The sequence below is a fragment of the Falco peregrinus genome, chromosome Z, assembly GCF_023634155.1.
Source record: "Falco peregrinus isolate bFalPer1 chromosome Z, bFalPer1.pri, whole genome shotgun sequence".
Lineage (NCBI taxonomy): Eukaryota > Metazoa > Chordata > Aves > Falconiformes > Falconidae > Falco > Falco peregrinus.
Genome location: NC_073739.1, coordinates 33,773,894 through 33,792,994, shown reverse-complemented (window position 1 = coordinate 33,792,994; position 19,101 = coordinate 33,773,894).

The window sequence follows — 19,101 nt, the reverse complement described above, 5'->3', positions numbered from 1 at the left end:
TATAAAGATACTGAAACATCAAAAGGCCCTTTTACAAGCTGTTTATAAAACTTTCTCCCCGAGAAGAATGCAGCCGCATAAAATTTCTTAATGAAGAATTTCGTTTTGGATTGGGCAGAATTTATTTGCTTGTTGTACAGAGTATCTCAGAAATATTAATATCCCCTCCTCACCTTTTCCTTTAAGAGACTCACAAGCATTTGTAGCCCTGCGTTTGACCTTAATTCTACTTTTAGTGATGCCCTTCTACATCCCCTGAACTGCCCATCCCATCCTGCAAGACCTGTCTTGCTTGAATAAATCCCAGCCAGCCACAACACACCCAAAAGAAACAGAAACATTATTTTTTTCTCCCCTTAAGTCCTTGCCCTCTTCATAGCCAAGGTCACCAAAAGCTGTGGTTCTGTGGTTAGCTTCACTTACTCTCTCTTTCCCAGTCATCAGAAAACCTAATTGAAAACGAGTTTTAGGTACCTGGCTTTCAGGTTTACTTACAGGGTTGTGCTTCAATTTAATTTAAACCCATTCCCAGGTGGACCAGACCAAGCAGAGGCTTTCTTATGTTTCCTCCCACACTGCCTCCGTCTTTAAAGATCCCCTGAATTTCTGCCTTTTCCTGCTTTCACAACCTCAGCTGACAAAGCCTCTTGACTCTTAGGTTTGTGGCTGCCTTTGCATCCAAGGAATTTTGCAGTCAGTGTGCTGAAGAAAAAATTCCATGCAATTTCATTATATGAAAACATAATATCCAGGATGATCCCATTATGATGAGGTTGCTGTTGCTTTCAGCTGTTTTACAAGCACAAAGCAGGCTTCATCCCTGGTAAAGTAAGAGAGTCAACAGTGCCTGATAGTGCCTCACATCCAAAATCCAGCATACCTGTTTTTCAGCAACTCAGCCATATGCTAAATTTCCAAAGGTTAAAGACTACAAGCTCCATTCCACCCCCTGCCTTTCTCCATACAACACACACAGGCTGTTCTAACATCACTTCTGTAAATGTAGTCCCTTCACAGCCCACACAGAATTGATTTCTTTAAAAAAAACACATCAAAAATCTATGTCAAGGATGGGTCCCCCCCCATCCCCCGCAGCGTTTCTCCAGAACTGAGGTGACTAAAGCTACAGGCATCTTGGGCATATTAGCCACTCTCCCTCGGACACGTGCCACTGGAAACTCTGTGTCAGTTACCACGTCCAAGAGCAGAAGCTATGCCAAGTCATTCATAAATGCCAGCATTTTCGTCCCTATTTTAACTTCCCCACCCCCACCCCGTCTTTTTTTTCCCCAAGCACTCACCATCAGGGCTTTTCGTCACCCTCCCTCCAGCCAATGCCACTGAGCTCCAGAGGTTTCCATGCCTTTCCTTCTCCCACAGGCACATCGCACCAGGAGCCACTCCAGCCCTCCAGCTCCTGAGTGAGCTCCCATGGAGCTTAGAGGAAAGAAACAACTCAGCTAGCAAGGGAGATCCCCCCTCCCCACCCGCAGCCAGGTTCAGCTGGCCTCACTCCTAAATGCTCCTCTCAACCGCCGGCTCCATCTTCAGCTGCACCCATCTTTTGAAGGATTCAAAACCACGTGAGTGACTGAACATGATTGGAGTGGAATGCTCAGGGTTCCTGAGGGGCACCATCTGGGAGCCTGCCCCCTGCTAGAATTGCCCATCTATCCCACGCATCTTGGAGTGATGGGCAGTGCTGTGGAGACAGTGAGGCTGAACCAAGCAGGATGAAACACCCCATGGCCTCTGTCCCAGCACCAGCCTTGGCTCCCTGGACCAGCAGTTCCACACACATCTCTGTCCCTCAGCATATATTGACCATAAATGTGTTTTCTTGCATTCATATTGAATGTGGAACTGCTTGAACAAATCAAAAACACACAAAAACTCATACTTTTAACCTGTTCTCCATGAAATAGGGTCCCTTTTTTCTGACAATGTAAATCAAATTTGGGTTTTCTTCTGTACTTCAGTTTTAGTGGAAATAGTGGGGGGTACCAGACAGTCTCACTCCAAGACCAGCATTCCCATCATGAATGCCCTCTAAATCCAGAGGAGGCAGATTACAATACTGGTTATTCTCTGATGCATGCAGGAAATACAGATTAGCTGAAGAAGGGTTGGAGTCTGTCATGAGGAACCAGAGAATCAACATCAGGGAGCAATTGCCACTTAGGCCAGGTCCTGTGAGGCCCAGGACCCTCATGGGTGAGGCAAGACATGGTGTCCTTCTTTTCCCATGCTCAAAGCATCTTGCTGGGCCTCCCCTGGAAAGCACCAAGGCGTCACCCATTCAAGTAGCGCTGGCAGGGACAGCGTGGCTGTTGCAGTGGGGCTACAATGGCTGATGAAGGGATGCTGGGGCATTGCTTCTTGCAAGCCTGGGACAGGTCAATATCATCGCTCTTTGCTGGAGAGGGAGGAGACTGCTAAAAAGGAGACAAAGATCCTCACCAGGAGGTTATTGTGGGAGCTGGTATCTAATTGAAAGAAAAGGCTATAGCTTCTTGAAATGGGAAGAAAAAGCTTCCCCACAGTGTTACAGACAGTTGTTAAAAAGGGCTAATAACTCCTGTGTCCATGGAATGAATACAGTGAAGCAATTTATAGAGTAAATATATGCTTTGAAATCATTCCCGACAAGGACAATTTATCCATGGTATCAGAAATTTATCCTTGCCTACTGGGATATGCCCTGAGAATTGAAACTGAAGTACACAGCAGATAAGAAATTAAACCTGCTTCTCCAAAGCCCTTGCTATGCAGATCTTTCTCTTTGCTCTATGTTTCTTAGGTGCCCTCCAAATTCACTTCAGAATCTACATTGCCCTGGGAGTTGAAAGAGTGCCTGGTCTAATGACAGGAAGAGAGGTAAGGGCTCTGACACTTCTGCTGCTTCTATGCAGAGACACTGCTGCTTCGCGAGGCAGCACACTTTTCAGTGATACTGTAGACTAAACCAGATGGAGGCAAGCCTTTTGTTTTGGAGAGGGGATTAAAACAACATTTCTCTCGTTACTGTTGCAGTAGTTGCCCATTATCAAGCCTTCCCTCAAGATACCAGTGGGTATGAGATAGTCCCTTGTTTGGTTCTAATCCAGTGCCTTAATGCCTATGGCAGGCTGGAAGCAGCACAAATAATCCCATCCTGGCTTGGAAGGCAGAGAAAAATTGCCTGCAGCACTGAATGAACGTCCCAGAGAAGCAGCGACCAATGAATCACTTTGAGTAATGCTGACTCACTCCAAGGTACTTTCCATGTACACACACACACACACACACGCTGAGAGAATGAGCGAAAATAAATGGCTGATCTCAAGAAAGTTCAAACTAAATATTGTTGTAACCTTTTACTTTACCCAGAGAGAAAAATCAGTCTCCTTTTTATGGAGAGAGACTCTTTGGCAGAGCAGCCAAAACCAGTTGTTTTTGTTTTTACAGGAGTTTCAAATCCAGAGATAACTGTTAAAGACAAGTTTTTAGGGTGTGTGGGGCAAGCCACAAAATTGCAAGTGCTTAAAGCCTGGAGTATGTAAACAAAGGCTTGTAAATGCTGTGGGGTCTCAGCAGGTACATCTGTTTTGGGGTATGGGGCAAAGCTGAGCACAATGGCAATGGCTGTCAGTAGCATTTGTAAAACTTTGTCGTGCTGTGAGTATCAGAGGTACCTTGCTTGTGAGCTAGGAGCCCTCAGACCAGTTCCCCTCTCCCTGTACTACAGAAATATGTCCTCAGTGAATTCTTCCTCATCCATGAGGTGCATATATTGGGCTGACGGAGCAATAAGACCCTAGCAAATGCTCATTCTAGTTCCACTCTTGTGTTTCTCATCCATATCTGCTGTGGTCTTGTCCCACTGTCCGTTTCTACCTTTTTTCCTCAATCCTCTGCAATTCCCCTGGCTGTTTGGGTACATATCTCATGGTCACAGCAGCTACACACTTATGTGCTGCACAAAGTCCTACCATCCCAAGACACAGCACTTCTTGGAAATACCTTCCAATATTTCTGAGAGATGCTTTTGGCCAACGCACTAGACTTGTGGGATCTCCATGCTGCTCCTGAACAGGTCTGAACACTTGCTGTCTGTGCCATCATTGCCAAAGCCAACAGAAATCCATATGCTATTCCCTTCAGCTCCCTGGCAGGATCAGCTGCACGCAGAGTGAATGCCACTGGTTTGTGCAATATCCTCACAGATGCTTCCATGGTTTTGAGGTGGGGTGGGGGTTGGTGAGGTGGGGTTGCCTCTCTTCCCTGTGTTTCCTTAATCTCAAGTTAATTCCTTGTGATTTAAAATCCTAAGAAAACAGCAGCATTTTCTCAGAGCTCCCCAGTATGGGCACTGAGCTGTGCCAAGTTGCTCTGGGGAAGGTCCTGGGAGGCTGTTGGGATGGGGCAGGAGGCAGAGCTTATGGCCAGGAAGAAACCACAGTGTCAGGCAACAGCCATGAAGCTAAGCATCCCTCGCAAAGCTGAATTAGAAAGCAGCTGTTCACACAGTGGTACCATTGCCCCTGTAGTGCCTTTCACTGCTATAGTGCCTTTTCTCCACACATATGCAATGGATATAGCTGGTCAGAAACCATATGCCAGCCTGTGCACCTGCAGGGAAGTAGAGGAAGTCCCAGCACCCCTTAATTACCCTCACAAAATGTTGGCCAAGAGGCTGCCATTGTGCCTGGAGCTCAGCACAGGTACTGCCTGCCAAGGGGAAGGACTCAGAACACCTGCTTCAATAAGGAGCCAACAGGGTCATCATTAATTAAATCAGATAGAAGTAAATAATGCCAGTGATAATAAGAAAGAAAAAGCAAGTCCAGATCATGAATATCAAAACAGATCCAAACTGCTGATAGACAAAACTTTTCCACTAAAAAATGCCCCCTTCCCTCCCTTTCCCTGATTTTGTTTTGAAACCTCTTACTGCCACATGTTATTAAATGGAAAGCTTTACACCTCGAGCTCCTCAATGCATGCAAAATGTGACTTTTTTCTCCCTTTTCTAAGTAAGAGTCAGTGCCAGTGCTCCTGCGTTGGACAAGGGAGACTGAGGTATGGGCATTACAGAGGGCTGAGTGCTGCCACGATGGCAGCTCAAAGACCACACTGCCCTCACCCATTTCAGCACAAAGTGGCATGGGCTGTCTGTCACCACCTCAAGGACTTCAGGCTGCCTGGATGGGATCCCACAGGAATGGGGTCACCCTGGTGCGAGGCATACTGACCTGCAGCACAGCCTCCAGACAAGGCTGGATCACGCAGACCCTTGGGCGACCTGTTCCCAGCACTGTTCAGAGGCATGCCCAAATTTGTGCTCACTAGCCAGCTTCTGTTACAGAAATAAAAGGTTTTAACAGCCCCAGATACCTTTTTATCAGCAGGGATGGGGAAGCAGGAGATTTGTGTGTATGGGGCAGCAAAGGTGGGAACACATTTTATTGAGGCAGAGGCAGAGGCAGGGGAATTTCCTCACCAGTTTCACTGGAGCTACAGTGTTGTCCTGCAGGCACCCTTCTTCCCAGCCAAGCTCCCTCCTCACCAGACTGGAACCTCTCCAGGCTGCCAGCAGCCTGCAAACCCAACCAGGCATCCTCAGGCCAGTGATGTCTGCCCACGCTGCTGCACTGATGCTCCTCTTGGCCGCAGCCCCAAGGGAGATGGTGGGAGTCTGGGCTGGCCAGGGCTTGCTCTTGAACATTGCTGGTGCTGGCTGAGCAGGTTATTTCTCATCCTGAACAGGAGCATCAGACTTGGTACTCCATCAGGGGATTTACCATACAACAAGGATTTTGTCAGGGATTTTGCAGAGGCCCTCTTTGGAGACAACATCCTGTGCCTGACCTCCCTGCAGTTCATTTGGCAGAAGACACCTTGAGCTGGATTATGCTTCTCCTCCCCTTCCCTCCATGCCTCTGGCTTTTTCTGTGGAGAAAACCAGCAATTCAACCAGTCGTCCACCTGAGAAGTGACAGCATGCATTCAGAGGAGAGGAGAGGATGGACCATGAAGGCCCTGCACACCCAGCATCCCTACAGGATGACATTCTGCAATGTGCTGTTCCAGTGTCAGAGCCAACTGCAGCTACAGAGAAATGAAAACTCATATATGCAAAATCTTTGCAGGCACCATCAATGGTATGAGGCAAAGCAGCTTTGAAAACACTCATGTTCCAGCCACTCCCAATACTGGAAACATCATCAATGATAAATCATATCTTTCAATTAACCTGGATTTCGATTTTTTTAAGTACAAAGCTAGCCAAAAATTTATCATATTACAAATGTCTATGTATTTTTGCCCTCTGTTTATCCTCTCCCTATTTTTTTTTCCTTAGGTATTTGCCTACTTAATTGAAAGACTTGAGGAATACCACTGTCACTTCCCAGGGAATTCTGCATCAAAGGCTGCAACAGACACAGCTTGTCCCAGGGCCGAGGGCTTCACCAATATAACATCTTGTCAATACCTGTACTACTCAATTTGAGTTTTCAGTTGCCTTGGTCTTGAGTGACTGCTGCTCATACCACTCACAATCAGCAAGTTCTCATTTAACCACTGAGCTGAGAAGTGAAAGAGGTCAGTTTAATGCACAGCCTTGTCTCCCACAAAACTCTGCCATAATATTGAACATCTCACCTAGACTCAGAAATCACTTGGACCCTAAACTGCATTTCCGTAAGCAGAAATACTATCTGATTTTCGAATTATGTAGGTACACACAGGGGCAGGAGACTACAAACTAGAAACTGCAAGGTACTTTTCAGCACAGTGGGACTTTCCTGGTTTTAAAAAAAATCTTTAAAACTGTCTCTCTGGTTTTAGATCCTTGGTACTTCATGTATGTCACATACCCTACTGGCTCCTTAATTCTCCTCCATATGGGGATTTTAGGCAATTCTTTCAATATTTATCTCCCTATTCCAAATTTCAAAAGACGTTTAAGCTCCAATAAGTTTATAAATACCTTTGAACATCTGTTATTCAGCGTCTTCAGCATGTCTTCTCCACATGCTTCCCACATAAATAATACACTCTAATCTTGATTGGGACCCTCACACAGATAATGACAGCTTATCCACCTCTTTTGGGAAGTCAGTCTCTTTCATGGTGACACCCAAGGCTCAGCATGTTTTTGTCGATGCAGTCACAACTAGTTTATCCCAAAAGCCCCAGGAGAAGTCCAGTGATGCAGAGCAACTCCCAGAGGAGAAAGGGAAGGAAGGAAGGGAGCAAAACACGTAACACCTAACCCAAAGTACTGCTGACTCTCTGTTCCTTCATTGCACCTCCAAGCAATGAGGCTTCACAAGAGAGTGCACCTTTCCCCTTTTAATTGTCCTTCTTTTTTCCAGTGTCCTCTAGGACTGCACAAGTGGTAACAAGTTGTTTGTTCAGAGTGGTTTTATGAATCAGCCTGCATTTACTGGCTTGAAATACATGAAGTACATGAAGTCTGACCTTTCACTAACTACATTTAGGAATCCGCTGCATCTTATTATGCTACAGCTTGGACTTTGCCGAACAGCAAACAGATTCAAAATGCCCTGCATGACATATGGAGTCAGCTCTTGTCAATAAATATCAGTAGCGTTGGGAAGGGAAAACAAGGAGGCAATCCTTCGAGACACTAATGGTGTGCATCAGGGAAAGGATCATTCAGGTTTCATTCGTGTAGGTCTTATTACGAGCAGTTTCAATGTGAATCCCTGACCAGGGAGGCAGGGAGATGGTCAGATTTGGTTTGTTGCTTGTTAGTAGTAGCTCTGGCAGTGACCCACTGGGGTCTTGGAAGGAGTGATCAGGAAGAGACCAATCGGACTACACAGCTATGTCTCACACACGATCCCTGCTATTGGAAATGTTTGCTTACCTGCCAGCATCCCCAGGGCACTCAATATCGGAACCCTTCCTCGCCTGCTATTCCCAGCAACACACTATTCATGCTAGAAAGGCAATAGTTGTCCATGAGTGTCCAGGAAGTGGGATAAGATCATCTTCAAGATCTTTATTTCTTTTCCAGACTTACAAGATACTCTGGATAGGGACCATAGGAAAATATGGATAAAGCTGGGAGTAGTACCATTTGCTTTCTACAGTCACCGAGACACTGAAATAGGCAAAAATTAAGTTTGCAATAAAAATAGCCGTACTTCTATCCACATCAGAAATGCCTCCATTTTTTTCTCTGGGAAAATGTCACCTTTTCAATGGACCAGTTTAGCATCAACAAGAGAGAATCCACTTCTTCCCACCTCCCACTCCCCACCCCCAGCCAAAATCTGAAGAACTTTCAATAGACCAATCCATGAAACTGGTGTGACTGGACCTCCCCACCCAAGCAGCCCTCACATCAGCTGTGGTCATCTGAAACAATTCCAGCCTGATGGCCATGCCCAAAATGCAACCCTCACAGGATGATTTCTGCCACAGCATGGCTGTACCCCTGTAGTCCTTGCTGGTTTCCAGCAGGTTCACAGAGAACAACTGACATTCTAGCATCTTCTCCTGCAGGGCATATGTTTGGTAGTGACTGGCCTCCTTTGGAAATGGCTGAATAAAAGCCCTTGGTCGAATGCTACACTCAGATAGGTCAAGTACAACTTTCCATGGGTTCAGAGACAGCTGTGCCACTATAAAGGACAGAATTGGGGTTTAAACTTTCTAATCCCCCTATAAAGCCAACATTTGAAGTAAAAAGTAGGATGGAAAGCAAGGAAAGTGATTTCACTAGCTGTTGAATGAGTTGCTCAACACTTCAGCTGTTGAAGGGAAAGCACTGAATTCAAGAAACAGTCCAACTCTATGCCACAGAACAATCTCTAGTAATGTACAGAAGACACAAAGAGTAGCCCTAACCCATGCTCCTCCTTGTGGAAGAACTTTCCCCCACCCTCAAATCCCCTAACACCTATGCTAAACTATGTGGCTGTGATGTGACTTGCCCCAGGCTAGAACTTGCTCAATGTCATCAAGGAGTCCATTAGCATGATCTCCACAGTTATTCTGCAGATCTGAAAGGTTGTCTCATTGCTGTGGACAGCTGAAAAAAGTGTCAGATAACATTTCAGAGCAAAGACTCCTAGAGAAGTTTCAGAACAATGCCACACAAAGCTCTCCTGTGGGATTACTTAGGCCTTCAGGAGCCTAACTTCAGCTCCCTCAACTCATTGCTTAAGAAACATATCAGAGACCTAACCACCCGCCTCAGCCAGTTCCATTAGGGAGCCCAGTACCACCACGTAATTTCTATGTGTCCCTCACAGAAGTTAACATTTGACTGTTAGGATTTTGCTCTGTCCTTTCTTTTTTCACTTTTCATGCTTACTGCTCCAGCATTGCCAACTTTTTCAAGCAGGAGGCATTCAGCTTGTCTGAGGATAGCAGGTGTATCGGCTTTGTGAGATTTTTCGTCTTACTTTATCCTCCTGTCCTGTTGGAGTAGGGGGGTGAGAGAGCAGCTTGGTAGGGGTCTGGCAGGCAGCCAACGTTAACTCACCACACCACAGCTGGTAATTCCTATCCTGGCAAAAGGTCTTCCTCCATGCACATGGAGGTCCGTGTGGCTTAGGCAAGAGCCCTGGTCCTGACACAGCGGTGAAAAAAATGGGGTTGTGGCTATGCAGCAAATGTGGAGTGAAGGTATTTATATCTTTGCTTTCGTTTTTACCTAGGTTTTGTTCTTGCAGGAAAATGAAATTATTAATTTGGGATTGTTCAAATTTTTCTAGTTGTCCGTGTTTCATACACTGGTAATGCTTTCTTCTTTGTGTGTACATGTATTTTTATTTTGATTAACTGTGCTAATATTCAAAGAAAATTATTATTTGATGAAAGATAGACGTCAATTTCTTAAATGCTTCAGTGACAAGAATTCAGTTTTTCTTTTTCTCCTTTGTGTGCTGGCAAAATAGGAAAAGCCAGCCCAGATCTGACATTTTTCCCAAAAGAGATACTCACTTCTGTGTTTGTTAAGAATGCTCAGATTCAATCATTCATCTTTTCTTTAAAGAAAGAGTTGTGAATTGCACATCAAGCATGAGCTACACATGTGCTATAGTAAGTACAAATATATTATCCAGATTTTGAATATGAAATTACTATTTATGTCATGCAATTCATTCTTGCAGAATTGCATAGGCACTTGACTAACCACTTGCATATAAAAATGTGTATTTTTGCTTGAGCAATTGAGGGCTTATATTTAAAAAGTAAAACAGCCCTCCAAATGCTTGTTAACTACATATTCTAAGCTCTAAAATTATTATTGTTCAGATTGTAGAAACTGAATGCTATACTCCCTGCTTAAACAAATCTTCACTGCCGTCTGAGTACTGAATGTGTCTCAGACAATTTTTTTCTTCAAGTCAGGAAGATATATTATTTATTTTAAGACAGTGCTTTGTCTACATCGAGGTTACAGATTGTTATAAAGCAGAATTTCTCTTTCCCTGGATTTCCATTTATTTTTCCAAAGTCCTTTCCCAAATCAGCCTCAACTCTGAACAGTTTTTGTGAAATGTAATTTTAGAGATATTCAGCTAATTTTTAGCCATTCTAACCCTTTCAAACAGTAACTTCCTTACAGAATTTAAAGAAGCCAGCATTTTTCTGCAAAACACTGACTTTAGTTTAATCAGTGTCTTTCTACAGAGTATCCTGTAGGAAAATCTTTTTGTCTCACAGTGTTGCCAGGCTTCTCTTCAAGGGCTTAGCGGTGCTTCTTCTCCTGCTGAGGGGTGAAAATGCCTTTCCTTCACATTTGGTGGGTCACATTTAATAAAACCTTTAATGTTATCCAATATCCAATAGCAGTAATAATTTGAAAAATTATACATTTGTATGGAGTTAAATACCAGAGTGCAAACTCTGTCCTTGTGAAAGACTGTGGAAGATTCCTGGTTTTATTCTGATTGGTGTAGATATCAACTTGGCTTAGAGGCTGACTGCTTAAGATGGGTTCACAGTGGCTTTGTGGCAGGACATGGAGGTGAGGGAGCCAAGGAGCACAGGTACGGCCATCCATACCTCTACATTCTGGCAAAACCAGGGCTGCAGAGTGTCAGAGTAGCAGCGCCTGCCGGCCGAAGCTTCAAAAGGGCGGCTCTAAACTGTGATCGAGCCTGCTGTCAATCGTGGTGCTCCGAAGGCAGAGATGTTGCAACTGGTGGGAGGGGGAGATGGTGAAGAGCTTGGCAAGACTTCAGCCGGCTCTTACTCCTGTTAAGGACAAAGAGTTTCCACAGCCCAGCAGTTTTCTCAAGTGTCAGGCTAGGGTTTCTTATTAAAAAGCCGTCTCCTGACCCCAGTGTCTTTCTTGGGAATGCAGGTTCAACAGTTAACTCCAGCCTGAGCTGACAGCTTCATGCTATTCCAGCTTGATGACTTCCATATGAAGGTTTGATCCTGCATTTATGAAGGTCTCTTTAATTAGACAATATTCATTTCATTAACTCTGCTTTCAGAATATAAGAGCTTAACAGCAGGGACTGATTATTCTTTTCAGTGCAAAGTAGATTTTTTATAATTTTTTATGATCCAGTTGGGAAATACTTTTGGGAAACACTTGTTCAAAACAAAACAACACAAAAAAAGAGAATTTTTCTAAGCCAAGAAATAATGCTCCTGAAGAAATATTTTGGCTAGAGAAGGTTCTGCTGAGGTGGTGGTAATGATGTACCTTTGTTTCTTCTCTAAATTCAGGGCAATGAGAACTGCAGCAAACTGGAATCACCATACACCATGGGGCGATTTGGACATGTGCAAAATATGGGGCTACCTGCATACACCCTCACTTGATCTCCCCACCTGTGCTTCCCTTCTCCACCAGCCAGACCCCAAGCCCCTTCAAAATTCATGGCAAACTTCCCGTCAACACACACAGGCTGCAGACCAGATCCTGCAGGCTTGCAGTCTATGTCCATATAACACACTGAACCGAAAACAGGCAGACCTGGGAGGGTGTAGACAGCAAATCCCCCAGACCTGTGCTGTTAGTTTGAGAGATTTAAAAAAAAAAAAAAAAAAAAAAAAGGAAAGAAAGAAAAAGAAAAAAAAAAAAAGAAAAAAGCAATTGCCAAGATCTCAGGTAGGAAGGGTTATAATGTAGGAGAATTTGGTTTAGAGGAGATATTAAATTTTATAATAGCAAGGCAGCTCAATTAATGTGAACCCATCTGAGAGGGAAGCAGGATGTTAAACTCCAGTTTGATCATTAACCCTTAGGATAGCAATGTAAATGGTACTAGCAGACCAAATTTTGGCTCCAGTATCTAAGGCTTTTTAACAAACCTTTTCACTGAGGCATGCTGAAAATAAAACACCTTTTTCTGAAGGGCCTACCTGTGAGAATCTCTGGGAGAGAAGAGTGACACTTCAAAGATACCAGATAAATGGATACTATGTGTTCAGAAATGCTGCATCACCCAACCCTGACAAAGTTCTTGCTCCTGAGCCTTTGCATCTCCCAAGGCAGAGCTATCTCCCCATGTCTGGGGGGACCCTGCAACACTGCCTGTGGGAAGGCTTCCCCTTGGCACCACTAGACTCTGGGGTGACTTTGGAGGGCAGGGAGAGCTGTGGGAAAACAGCAGTGGGCAGGGTGGGAAGAAGCACTTGGGCTTTCCCATGAGATGGATCTGGTGTCCCTCATCCCCTCTATGCACTTGCCAGCTCTTTCTGGTGTTGGGCCAGAAAGGAGAGCCCTTCAGCTGGGAAGATGCAAGGGATGAAGACAGACCAAGCAGAGCAGACATGGACTGAGCCACCTGGGGCTGGACTACAAGGAAGTGGGGATCAACGGGAGCCCCTCAGGCACCCCACATTTTACACGCTTTGCTCCAGTTGCAAAGCATGGTTCATCAGGCCCTGGTCAGGAAAGGGAGGGCGGGTGGAACATTCACCATTCATAGCACCTGAACTCAGAGCTTCCATCAATATCAGCACACCAACTTCTAATTTCGTAGTCCCATTGGCTTGTGGGGAAGAATTCCCACTCAAGGCTTTAAAAAGCTGAGTCCTTTTATTTTAAAGGCAGCCTCCACCAGACTTTTGCTGTACAGCTGCAGACACACATAGCCTCAAACATGCTGCTGGTGAAGCAAAGCCTGTGCTCCAGTTTTCCTGCACAGAGGAAACATGACCTCACTACAACCAAACAGCAGCTTGCAGCAGTCTGAATGCAGGCTCTTGCTGCATGCAAGCATGACCCACAGGGCCCCCCTGCCCACCTTTAACAAGAGGCATTTTGAAGGCTTCTTGAATTCAGCTCCTTCTTTGAGCAGGTTTCAATCAACATGAGCTGTGGCTGTGTAACCTAGCCCAAAGGCAAAAACTATCCAGGAGAATGAATTTATGAGTCTTATTCTTTGGGGTCTTCTGTTTTTCAGTGTAAGTGTTTCATTACATTATATAGTGTCTTGGCTCTGGGGGAGCTGCATAAATAAAAGTACTGTTACATTATTTTACTATGGGTTCTGCTTTCCAGCAATGCTCCAGTTGATGAAGCTTTTTCTCTGATAATCTGGGTGGCTGATAGTTTGATAGCTACGATGAAGAAGAGAATGGGGCTGCACTATACTACACAGTGCAAACCTGTCAGCTTTTGCCATTAGATTTTGTGGAGCCAAGATTTTGTCCTATAAATCTCAGGAGTGCTGTAGCGGTGGATTTGGCAGCACTAGGTTGTTGGTTGAACTTGATGACCTTAAAGGTCTTTTTCAATCTAAGTGATTCTATGACTCTATTATCTGAATGTAAGAGCAGAAGCACATAGCAAGAAGGCTGTAACAGTCATCAGCTGCAGTAAACCTAGATGAAATGCAAATACTGCAATGAAGGACAGTGTCAAATGGCATGCACAGCTCCATTTCCTTTGTTAGAGGGTGTGCAGGGAAAATATCAGGTTGCATTAATAGGATGTCATGACTGAAGAACCTCATTGTCATGAAGGAGGTGGCTGTAGGAGCCCTTTGCCACTGAGTGCCTGCCTGAGGCTGCAAAACTCACTCCTCCTTCATTCACTATCCTTATTTTGTCCCTCATATTGGATGTTGGAATGAAGACTCCACAGTACCACATATTTTGACTCCATGCTGTGCTATCAAATGCTTAGGGTGATGAAAAGAACAAGTCCTGCCCATCTGACCTGACACTTAAAGCTTGGGTGTGCTTTTCTGTCAATAGTATCTTCCTCCGCTCTTCACTTGTAGTGAGGGGACAGACCCAGATGTGATATTCTCAGATGCTGCGATGAATCATGGGCAGCAGGAAATGGAGGAAACTTGCACCACTTCTTTGGATGGTGTTTGTGTGCTATAAATATGGCACGAGGGGTGTTTCCCCTCTGTAAAGAGGAGAAAAGTTTGGATAATGTCTCATTAAATGAGTGCAGATGGTCCCATGTACAAAATCAACTAAGTTTCCCACAGAAGAGTACAAACTTGTAATTAAAACTGTGTTGAAATGAAGATATGATATTGAGTTAAGGCTGGCCCAAACTACAGACAGTGGTTCATCAGCCAGTTAATACCAGGCCTTCGTACTACCCTTTCCACCACAGCAAATGGATCAGGATTAGGCATGGCTACCCAACTGAACTTTTATAGGGGCAGCTGGTAATCGTGAGGATGAAGTGCATGACTGCTGAGTGTTTTTAATCCAGCTGCAGGAAGTCAAGCAATAAGCAACCTGCCACAGAGCACCAGGAGGCAAAAATAACCCACCACTATCTGCCCAGGAGCTGTGACCCAAGCCTGGGAGCCCTGAGGCTGGGTCTGCTGTGCTGCTGCTGGCTTGCTTCCTATCCTGAGCTCCTCCAGCTTCCCAGCCCAGGGCCCTTTTGAAGGAGCAGGCTCTTCATCCGTGCGTGCACAGAGACGGTGTTTACAGGGAGATAACAGATGCCTTCGACCCCCCAGGGGAGGTACTGGGTAATTTCCACCCACACTTAAAGGTGGGAGAGAGGGCAGCACCCTCCTGGAGTACAAACCTCATCAGCATCACACTGATTGATTTCCCTGGCCCATACCAACACGGGTATGACAAGAAAGGTCTTTTATGTAGCCAGGAGGGAGGAATTGTCATCCCATGGAGACTAAGCCTGAATGTTTGCTCTTTATCTCAACCCTGAAGGTGTCAGGCTTCAGGGCATGTCAGAGCACCTCAATGGCCCCTCTTGTTGAAAGGTACAGCCCTGCAGCATGGTGTTTTCCTCTCCTCAAATCCTTTCCTCTAGTGAGACTGTGGTCAAGGTTTGGATTGAGAGTGCTTATCCTTTTGTGATCGGTTCTCATTATGTGGCCTCCAGTGCTTTTATGATGTTCTTCTCCTCTATTCTTCTCTGCACTTTGAAGTGCTCTTGCATGAAACAGCATGACATAAAATAAAATGACACTCATTATTAACACAAATGAAACATTTGGTTTCAATTATCTCCCCTCTCTCCAGTTGTGAGGAGTGAGAAATCACTCATAAATGCAGGCAGCATTTTAAGAAATTGCAGACTTTACAGAGCAAGAGAAAGGAAGAAAACCAGGTCCTGAGATAGTGAGGTTCTCACAGCATACCAAGTGATAAGAGAGAAAAAGAGCCTTGCCTGGGGTGCTTCCAACATGTGTGGGGGCTGCACAGGCTGAAGAATAAGAACAAAATTAACCACCAAAGCAGAAACATCAATTAAGCTCTAAACTGAGAATTGTCTCTGCCACTGACCTAGGAGTCACCTTTGGAAAGTCACTTTCCTTCTTTGCATTTCTGATTTCTCACAGCCTGTGTTTCTGTCCATTTGACCTGTGCACAGAGGAACAGAAGGAAGAAAAGGTCTCTTTGGCCAAGGCTTTTTCCCTGACATATCTCTGTACCGCTCCCAGCTTCAGGAGGATATTTCTAGGCAGAATTTCTCTAACTCCTCCACAACAAGGAAGAAGGTCCCATTTAAAAAAAAAAAAAACAACACACACACACACACAAAAACCCAACATCGTCTGCCTCCCAATTCTGCTAGTTTTACTATCATTTTGTCCCATCTTCTGTTCCACCAGATAATTGCATGGCCTCTTGAACTGAGGGCAACAAAAAGGCTTAACAGTATGCAAAAGAGAAATCTATCCAACCTCAGGGTAGCACAAGCCTATTATTCCAGCCTGTTCCATAAAACAGCTGACTTGACAGCCCATGTCAGTATGGAATGCAGTTTGCTCTGCATTTTTTCATCTCTGCTTAAAAATGATCCCATTGAACCTAGGCTATGATGCACTGCAGTTGGCATTCCTAGGGCTTGCACACATCTTGAAAGGAGGACTGCAGCAAAACCCTTGCTAGGGACTGCAACAATGACCACGGGACTCAGCAGAAAGATGTCCTTCTCCCACTTCATTTGAAACAGACATGATGCACACCAAAACTCCTGCTGAGAAACTGTAGGACCAGGGTCAGATGCAGTTGGGCTGAGCAGTCTGCTATATGCAGGCTGCACCAGTGAGAAAAGGGTTGGCTAATCATGTTCATTTTCATCCTTGAGAGATGCCTTGTCTCTCCTGAGGTACAGCACAGCTGCTATTTAGAAGTGTATAGCACCACAACACATGGATTTAAGGAAGGGAGGGAAGCAAAACAGCATGTGCAGCAGAGGAAACTTTAAGTAAGCTAAAGGCTATTACTCATATGAGAGCCAGAACCTCCACCCAAGCTCTCCTAGTTTTCTCCAGCAGTGCAAAATGGACCAGGAAAAAAAAAATACTTTTCCCTGAAAGAGTCTTTAAGGGAATTGCCCTGTGGCAGAAAGATGGTGTAGGCACTCGTGGGATATCTGTTTCTCTTTTCTTTATGACAGGGATTTATTATAAGAAAATGAAGAAACTTTATGGAAAGCAGGTAATTTTACAGGAAAAGAAAACATTACTTTTCAGCTTTTTCAGATTTCTGGCCCCTATTTTGTACGTGATGATCAGAGGGCCTCTTTCTTCTGCAATGTATGTGCAGCCACAGGCCCATGGAGCCATGAAGAGCAGAGCTGGATGCTCAGAGCGGGAGGTACGTTTGTTGTTCTTACCTTTAGTGTCAGCTGGCAGTGTTGAAAAGTAGATAAAGCCTGGAGGGACACACACACATTTGTTTTAGCCTGTTTGTCTCTCCAGCAGGAGATACTGTGACAATCTCACTATCAGTTTCCTAGAAGTAGTATGATGCAGGAGCGGTGAGACCAGTCTTTGGATAAAATGCCTGGAAGGAGATACCCCTGCTCTAACACTTCAAGAACGTGGAGCTTTGCTTCAGATGTATCTTTAAGCACCCTTGGAAGCTGGGGGCTAGGAGTATGAAAATCTTCAGAAGAGTGGAGTAGCCATTAAACATTACACACAGAAGACAGGTTTGTGTGTGTTTGTCTACCTTGTGATCAGCACGGTCTTAAGCCAGGGTTGGGTGATAAAAGGAAAACTGGGCACAGCACATAGTGTTAACTGTGGTGACAGAAGGGGGTTTTCAGACATCTTTGCTCTTCCTTCCCACCTCACCAGCGGTGCCTGGGCATTAGCCATGAATGAACTTGTGACAGCTAATGCTCACTGCCTCCCATTTGGTCCCTTGCCAACAGCATGTCAGATGCTGCTTTCCCAGTTCTGGTGGGAATGCAGGTCCCTGCTGACAACTAACTGTAGGCTGTCAAAGACCAAGATCCAAAAGTGCCAAGACCCTGCAGTGCCTGTATTCTAACACCCTCTTTGTTGGCTCCTGTGGGAAGGTGGTGGGCACAGTGTACTGGCCTGGGACTGGGAGAAACCCCTCCTCGCTCTGCTCAGGACATCAGGTCAGTCACTCTGTCCTGCTTACCTCACCTCACCTCCATGAAGTCTCTGAGGTGAAGGACACAGATAGGGGACCTGTCCCTCTGAGACTATAGCACCCATGGGAATCAAACGCTCAAAGGAAGCCCAGTCCCCAAATCCTCAAGGCTCCATATAGGCCTCATTCAATTTCAAAATACTATACAATACCACAAATTTATCCTTTCCCAGCTGAAAAAAACAATTGTGAGGCAGGTGCACAAGGGGTGCATTTTCAGGAAGAATGTGTTTTGTCTTGTTTTCTACTTGTAGGGGTTACCGTTTTGTTGTGTAGGGTGGGAGAATATGCCCTGTAAAATGGGGATAGCTGATCTTTTACAAATATAAACCCAAAAAACTCCACAGAATGGACAAAGAGGAAAAGCTTTGAAAGGGTGTTCCACTTAGGTTTTCACAGAGGCTATTAATACAAGTATACCACATGATATTAAATGCAGTTGACCTTTCTTTTTTATTTTTTTGTTGTTAATAAATCTCCAAAGGCAGGCTTTTTGAATATGTTATATTTCTGCACTTGATTTCTTCAACAAGTTGAATAACCTATGTTTTTCATTAGAGACCCATAATCATTAGCGTTGCCTGCCTCCCACTAAACAAGGAGTGAAGTTGGAGCGGTGCCCCGAACACACCATCTCCTTTCTCCCAGAAAACCACCTTCCTTCCTCTGCCAGCTCTTAGCTCCGTCTTGGTTTTCCACCACCAAAGAGCTGCCCATGGCTCCAGATTTCCCTCTCAGCACAAACTGTTCCAGACCTCCCTCCTCTGAAGGCTGCAAGTCTTCATTTCTCTGCTTCTAATTGCCTCTGTCATTTAGCTATGTGATGTGAAGGGCTGCTCAGATACACACCAGAGCGTGGCCAACGCATTCCCCACAAACAATAAGCTGTCACCTATGCTGTGGTGAAGTCCCCAGACCATGGCATACGTACCGCCTCCAGGAATTTGGCCCTGTTGGTGTGTCATCCTGTGCAGCTGGGGAATAAGAGGTTTCTATTGAATGTCAGCTCTTATTTATTAGAACTTGCAGTCAAACAATAGCCCACACACAGGGAGTGTCTGACAGACTGAAAAATATGCATGCAACTCTGTGAACACCTCAGCCTTGTTTTTGTGTGTGCGTGAAGGCAGGGGACACTGTCTCCTTCATACTTCACATGCTACCTCTACACTTCTGCCTATTAACCACTTTAATTCCCTGGATTGCTGGTTAGAGATATGTGTGTGCCCTTTTCCCCAGGAACCACAAAAAGCA